Source organism: Rhinolophus sinicus, linkage group LG01 (assembly GCF_036562045.2).
Source record: "Rhinolophus sinicus isolate RSC01 linkage group LG01, ASM3656204v1, whole genome shotgun sequence".
In the NCBI taxonomy this organism is placed as follows: Eukaryota; Metazoa; Chordata; class Mammalia; order Chiroptera; family Rhinolophidae; genus Rhinolophus; species Rhinolophus sinicus.
In genome coordinates this window covers 168817664-168824713 of record NC_133751.1, presented here as the reverse complement: position 1 = coordinate 168824713, position 7050 = coordinate 168817664, and the positions used below count along the sequence as shown (strand labels likewise).

Below are 7050 nucleotides of genomic sequence, written 5' to 3'. Positions count from 1 at the left end.
TGTTTATAAGAAGAGATTAGATACAACACAGTTAATAGATAGGCTCTCCTTCTTCAATCAAGATGTCTCAATGTGATTGACATCTGAACATTATAATCAAACATTTACATCAAGACTTTCTCCTCCCATGATTAATTTACATAGAAAAAAATCAGAAGACATTGCCCTAATTTCATATTGATTTTTTATTGTAGCAATGCTTTTACAACAAATATAACTGCTTTCTAAAAATGAAAGCATTTTAATAGTGATGAAGAAAAAAGGAGACTATATATAGTGTATGAAGCAAAGTTTTTAAGATATTTTAATGGTATTATGGCATATACCCAGGAATGAACAAACCCTGCACTGCACAGCATTTTTCCTCCATTGGTTGGGAGGCAGGAGGGGTCAGGAGAATCAACACAAGGACCAAGAGGAGAATGAGGATCAAATGATACTTCATTAATATCAGAGCAAGCACAAGATCACTTAATACTGTGCTCTACTCATAAGGATACGAATAAGCCCTGTGAGAAGCCATGGGCAATCTACTTTTCCCACTACGTTCTTCATCTCCTACCCTCTCCACTCACACAACATGAATATAAAGTTTGGGATCTTACCACTTTCTGGATAGCTGTACGGACAAAGAAAGTTGAGGAAAGGAGGAGTGGCCCTGGATGAAATTACTATAAACTTTATAAAGTGAGAAACAAGAGCTTGTGTCTTTTACGGTGCAGGGACCATCCCCCACATAACTGTGGCCAAACAGAGTGTGGGAATGAAAGTGGTCAAAGATGATAGGTAGTTTAGCAAGAATGTAGAGGCAGGTTTGGCACAGAGTGGGTGAGCAGAAAGCTCCCCTAAGGCCACAATGTAAAGGGAAAAACCACAGGCTTGGTATCAGATAAACCTAAGGACATTATCAGTTCATGGCTAATAAGCTTTATGGTTTCTATATGATCCTCAATTTCTATTTTGTGAAAGGTAAATAGTAATTTCTATTGGAGAGATTCTGAAGGTTAAACAAATGGCACAGAGTAAGTACTCAAAAAATGATGGATGTCATTATTAAATATTATGGGAACTTTTTATGTGGACTATACATAGTTTGTTTAAAAAGGAGAGGTTATATAAAAAATAAAGCCAGCTCGTAGGCTTGATAGTCATTTATTTAACAGTTTCATTTATACTAAAAAGATCTTTAAAATATTTCACTTACAAATAATTTCATTTGTATGACTTACTACCAAAATCATCCAAACTAATAAGAACTTCATTTATAATTATCTAAGGACTGAATTGTTCTCTCATATATATCCATTTCTATCAACACATAAGAGTTTCTATGAACGTTTGTTTGGGAATCAATCTAGACATAGTAAATGTATGTTCAATGTACCATACTCATTTAGATAAATATTCTTAGTCTTAGTCAACAGGTCATTTATTTCCTTGTCAGGGAAATATATACAAGGCTTTTTCATTTTCTAAAAATTAATTTTATTCAACATCACCATCCCCTGGGATTTAGTTATGCCAAAGTTTGCATAGCATCAGATTATTTCATCATGGAATTGTGAAATGAAAAGTTGTTCTGCCAAAGCCTCTTGGTAGACAGTAAATGGTGAAATTCAATATGCTCTTATTAATGTATGTATGTCCTTAGTAACTTGTTTTTAAGACAGTAGTGCAGAAGATCACTATGTGATTAAACTTAAGTAAACCTTACTTCACAGTTAAATTTTACCTACCTTCCATTCTTCTTCACACAAATGTATTTTTATTGAGATATAATTCTCAAAGCATATAAGTTTAAAGTGTACAACATATTGATTTGACACGTTTATATATTGCAAAATGATTGCCACGATAGTATTAGCTAATACCTCTATTATAGCATATAGATATCATTTCTTTTTTGTGGTGCAAATAATTAACATCGAATCTCTCCAGTTTTTTATTATCTGGAAAGCTTTTTTTTTTTTTTTTTAATTCTGAAGGACTACTTTTCCATGTTCAGTATTCTTGGTTGCCAGTTGTTTGTTATTTTTTGTTGTTGTTTTTCTGTCAGCACTTTGAATATATTGTGACACTTCCTTCTGGGTTCTAAAGTTTCTGCTGAAAAATCTGCTGATAAATCTTACGGGGGTTCTCTTGTACGTAACAAGTTGTTTTCTCTTGCTGCTTTTAAGACTCTTTCTTTGTCTTTACCTTTTGACAATTTGATTAAAATGTATCTTGGTATAAGTCTCTTTGAGTTCATCTTATTTGGAATTCCCTGAACTTCCTGAACCTAGGTGTCTGTTTTGTTTCCCAGGTTAGGGATGTTTCAGCCATTATTTCCTCAAGTACGTTTTCTTCTGTTTTCTCTCTCTCTTCTCCCTCTGGAACCCCAATAATGTGAATGTTGGTCCACTTGATGTTGTCCTGTAAGTTCCTTAAGCTATATTCACTCTTATGCACTTTTTTTCTTTTTGCTGCTCTGGTTGGATGAGAACCCTTCCCCTCAGGTCTCAGCCACGAATATAAGCTGAAAGCCCTCTTTCACAGAAAGAGAAGGGTTGTGTTTCCGTCTTCTGCCTCTGTGCTGCACCCTAAGGCGATATCCTGTTCAGAACTGTTTGTCTATTTGTTACAATCCTATGGGACTCACGAACAGAAGCCCTGCTGGCCACCAAAGCCAGGTGATCAAGGGGCATCCCCCCCTGGGTGACAGCTGGTGATCAAGAAGTGTCTCCTAGGCAGCAGCCACAGTAAGTGGGGCACTATGCATGTTCACATGCTCCTTTCTGGCAGATATCAGTGACCTAGGGTGAGGCAGAGGGAAAGCATTAAAAAGGCACCAGCCTTTTGACTGGTGAATTCAATCTATTTTCACTTAGGATTATTACTGATATGGAAGGACTTATTCATGCTATCTTATTAATTACTTTCTGTTTTGTTATTTTTTGTTGTTTGCTGGGTTTTTTGTTCTTTTTTGTCTCCATGGTTTCTTTTTCTCTGTTTCTCCCTACCGTTGTAAATTGGTAATTTTCCATAGTGGTATGCTGTTTCCCCTTTCTTTATCTTTTATAAATCTATTTTACATTTTTGCTTTGTGGTTACCATGAGGCTTATATAAAATACCTCATAGACAAAACAGCTTTTTTAAGCTGATAGCAGCTTAGCTTTTATGTCTGACAAATTTTCATGCTTTTACTCCCCCTTTTATAATTTTTATATCATTTATTTACCTCTTTTTCTATTGTGTATTTGATAACAAATTATAGTAGTTATAATTTTTTTAATACTCTTCCCCTTTAACTTATATACTATAATTAAATGGTTACTACACCATTCTTTTAGAATTTTCTATGTTTGACTGTATATTTACCTTTACTAATGTGTGGTACACTTTCTTATGTTTTCATCTCACCAATTAGTGTCTTTTCATTTCAGATTGAAGAACTCCTTTCAGTATTTCTTGCAAGGTAGTTTTTTTATATATATATAACTTCTTATTTATTTATATAGAATTCCAATTTAAAAACTATTATTTTGCTTAACCCTTTTAATAACCATGTCAGGAAGACAGGTTAGACTATATTAGCCCTATTATTTAAGCAACAGTAGAAATACTCCATATTTAGTATAAGCTAGATCTGGGATATAAACCCTAGGCTTCCATACAACTGCTGTTTTCCCATGAGTTTCTGACACATCACTTTAAAGTAATCTGATTTTACAATACTTTACAGTATAAGAGTAACGCGTATTCCTAACAGGGTAACTCTTGAGCCTACCAACCTAATTAATTACCTCATAACCTGGCACATTTTAAGGCACTGTCATACCACTAACTTAATCTCGCAGCTATGTCTGAATGCCCCATGAGCCATACATGCAGCAACGATAATCTTAAGTACCAGGGGACACGATGGCTAAACATGTTTTTAAGATTTAACCTGGGCCAGGTATACCCTCACCCACTGCATAGATGGCAGGTTGAGGCAACTGAGTGACAGGAGCAGAGGAAAGACTAGGGGTGGACACTGGATATAAACACAAGCCGGTTTGAACCCTTTTCAAGTCTAATGTCCCCAGGAGACCGAGTGTTGGTCTACAATGTCATTACCAGCAGAGTAGAGAGCAACACTCCTGGAGGAGCTGAGTTTAGAACACACAAGGAAGGGTTCCAGCTAAGCTTGCCAGGGCCTAAAAGACCAAACAGTGCTAATTCCATCCATGCCAAATCAAGAAGACTGTCTACTCTTTCCTGATTTGGGTTTTCTAAGCAGAGGACTGATCACTGGGGAAACCAGAAAATTCCATCCTGAAGCCCAGCAGAAATGGTAGGGCAGTTAAAGATGGCACAGGGGCTCACACTCTACCACTGTGTTCTTAATAGGAAACACCCACTGGTTTGCAGGGGAAAAGGTTTTTTGGTGCTTTGGTCTTCCACGAGACATGGAACCAGATTTGCAAGATCAGGCCGGGAACCCATCCTGATAGTGCAGGACTTCATCACATAAAGTGCATGGGTCCCTGAGAAGAGTCTACAAACACACTAAACTTCCAAGAAAAAATTTGAGTATGTACATGTTTTCCTGGGGAAAGGGTCCTTCCCTTCTCACAGATCCAAGAATAAGTTAAAATCCTGAGCTAGAGAAAAGGACTAAGCCCAGTGCAGGCTAAGATGGGGAAGCCACCAGATCGACTTACAGCTAGCCATTCCTGAGAACTTGCAAAGTTGTCATAGAAAAGTTAGAACATAGATTCATAGCAGAGACAATTGAGCACTGGTATCGCACTTTTCTAACTGTATTTCAAGCTCTTTCCAAAACAAGGCCTTAGGAAACCCCAGATTCAAGTATGACCCTGGGCTTGGCTCACTGCCTTCCTGTATTCATGCTTGGGTATTCATTCACCAACATTAAACTCCTGCATAAAGATGTGACGGAACAAGACCCCTCCTCCATGGCATGAGTCCTTTGCTGATTTCAGAGGCAGCAGCAGCGGCCAATGTGTAAAACACTGGGACTTTTCCTTTGGAATTGGGCTGTGATGAGAAGTCCCTACCAGGAATATGGCCATCTTTTCTCTGACCCTTCCCCTCCAGTTCCTGAAGATATAGCAGAAAATAATCGTCTTTGAGGATACTGGATAATAATTCCAAAAAGCAAACACACATGACGCATGCTTCCAGTGCACTGTGCTTTCAGATATTCTGGGTTTAGTTCAGCTGCCAGATGAGTTAATTGAGGCATTTAGCCAGGTGAGCCCACTTCTTTGAGGAAGCCCACTCTGTTATTAGCAGTGTGGTGGGCCACTGAGAGATGGAAAGTGCACCAGAACCCTGAGATAACCTGGAAATTCTTCCCTGGGAAGACAATTCCATGAATGAGATCTTCCAAGCAAATGACACTAACCTTCCCCAAGTGCACTTCAATCACTGTGTTGTCTATCAAAAGCATGATTTTATTCTTGACTTTGGTTTATCCACGTTTCAAGATGAGTTCCTGGACAGACTTCAGATTTGGAAATCGCCAGGTCCCGTAAGTGTTATTATGGTTTCAGAGGGTCACTTTGGGAAAAAAAAAAAACACCCCTGAAAATCTTCAGGCGAAGCCTTGCAAGATCCTTGCACCATTCAACTCACCCCATTAATCCTTCGGATGTATACTACAAAGGCCAAGGAAAGTTCATCTGGCACTTCCAAACCACAAGGTTTCACTTCTAGTCCTCTGAGACACACCTTGCTAAGCTGTTGCCTCCAGGCATGGTGTAGGAACCATTCCAGTTGCTTAAACCTGAGCTCTTTTCCTTTCCTCTCCTTCTTTTCCAAAAGTGCTTGCTTTGCCTGGGTAGCTTTGATGGCCTGATAATCTTTTCCCTTTTTAGGAGATTTTTTGGAACCAAAGGTATCTTTTTTCTTTGCTCTTCCTCCGCCATCTTTCCAATAGCAAGGTAGGTTTAATGGTGATAAACTCCTTCAGTTTTTGTTTGTTTTTTTGGAAAAGTCTATTTCTCCTTTCTATCTGAAGGATAACTACCATGTTTCCCCAAAAATAAGACCAGATCTTATGTTAAGTTTTGCTCCAAAAGACGCATTAGGGCTTATGTTCAGGGGATGTCATCCTGAAAAATCATGCTAGGGCTTATTTCCCAGTTAGATCTTATTTTTGGGGAAACACAGTATACTGGGTAGAGTATTCTTGGCTGGCAATTTCTTCTTTGCATATGTCATTCTAGTCTCTCCTGGCTGTGGGTTTCTATTTAGAAATTTGCTCATAGCCTATTGAGGGATCCTTTATAGGTCTTAATATATTTTTCTCTGGCTATTTTTAGGACCTCTACTTATCTTTGATTTTTTACTGCTTCATTATATGTCTTGAAAAAGTCCTTTTTGCATTGATATAATAGGGTGATCTGTCTCTCACCAAATTTGGGACTTCCTCAGCTATCATTTTTTTTAAATAAACTTTCTGCCCCTTTCTCCCTCCCTTCTCCTTCCAGAATGCCAATTACTCTAGTAGTATTTTTAATGAAGTCCCATACATCATGTACAATTTCTTTGGTCTTTTTCATTATTTTTTCTTTGTTCTGCTCCTACTGGGTTATGTCCAAATTCCTGTTCTGTAGTTCACTTATTCTGTCTCCCATTTGCTCTACTTAATTGCAGATGCTCTCTGTTGATTTTTATTTTATTCATTGAATTCTTTAGCTCCAGAATTTCTGTTTGGTTCTTTATGGTTTCTATCTCTTTGGTCAAAATCTTATTTTTGCCATGTATTTCCTGACTTTATTGATTTGTTCTGAGTTTTCTTGTAGCTCAATGAGTTGTTGCAAAATAGCTATTTTGAGTTCTTTATCTCTAGATCTCAAAATTCCATGCCTTTGAACTCAGTTATGGGAGAGTTATTTTCTTTTTGTGATGATTTCCTTCCTTGATTTTTCATGTCCCTTGTAGATACGCATTGGCACTTTTGCATTTGACATATCAGACACCTCCTTAAATCTTTACTAATTGCTTTCAGATTGGGAATACTGTTCATTGGCATAGTCATAACTGGGGTTTCCTCTGCC

At 37.6% G+C, this 7050-nt stretch overlaps 1 pseudogene; it reads right to left on the bottom strand.

Moving 5' to 3' along the window:
• Nucleotides 1-5231: 5231 nt before the first annotated feature.
• On the bottom strand, nt 5232-5916 carry LOC109459748 (large ribosomal subunit protein uL30; annotated as a pseudogene).
• Between the last annotated feature and the right edge of the window lie 1134 nt (nt 5917-7050).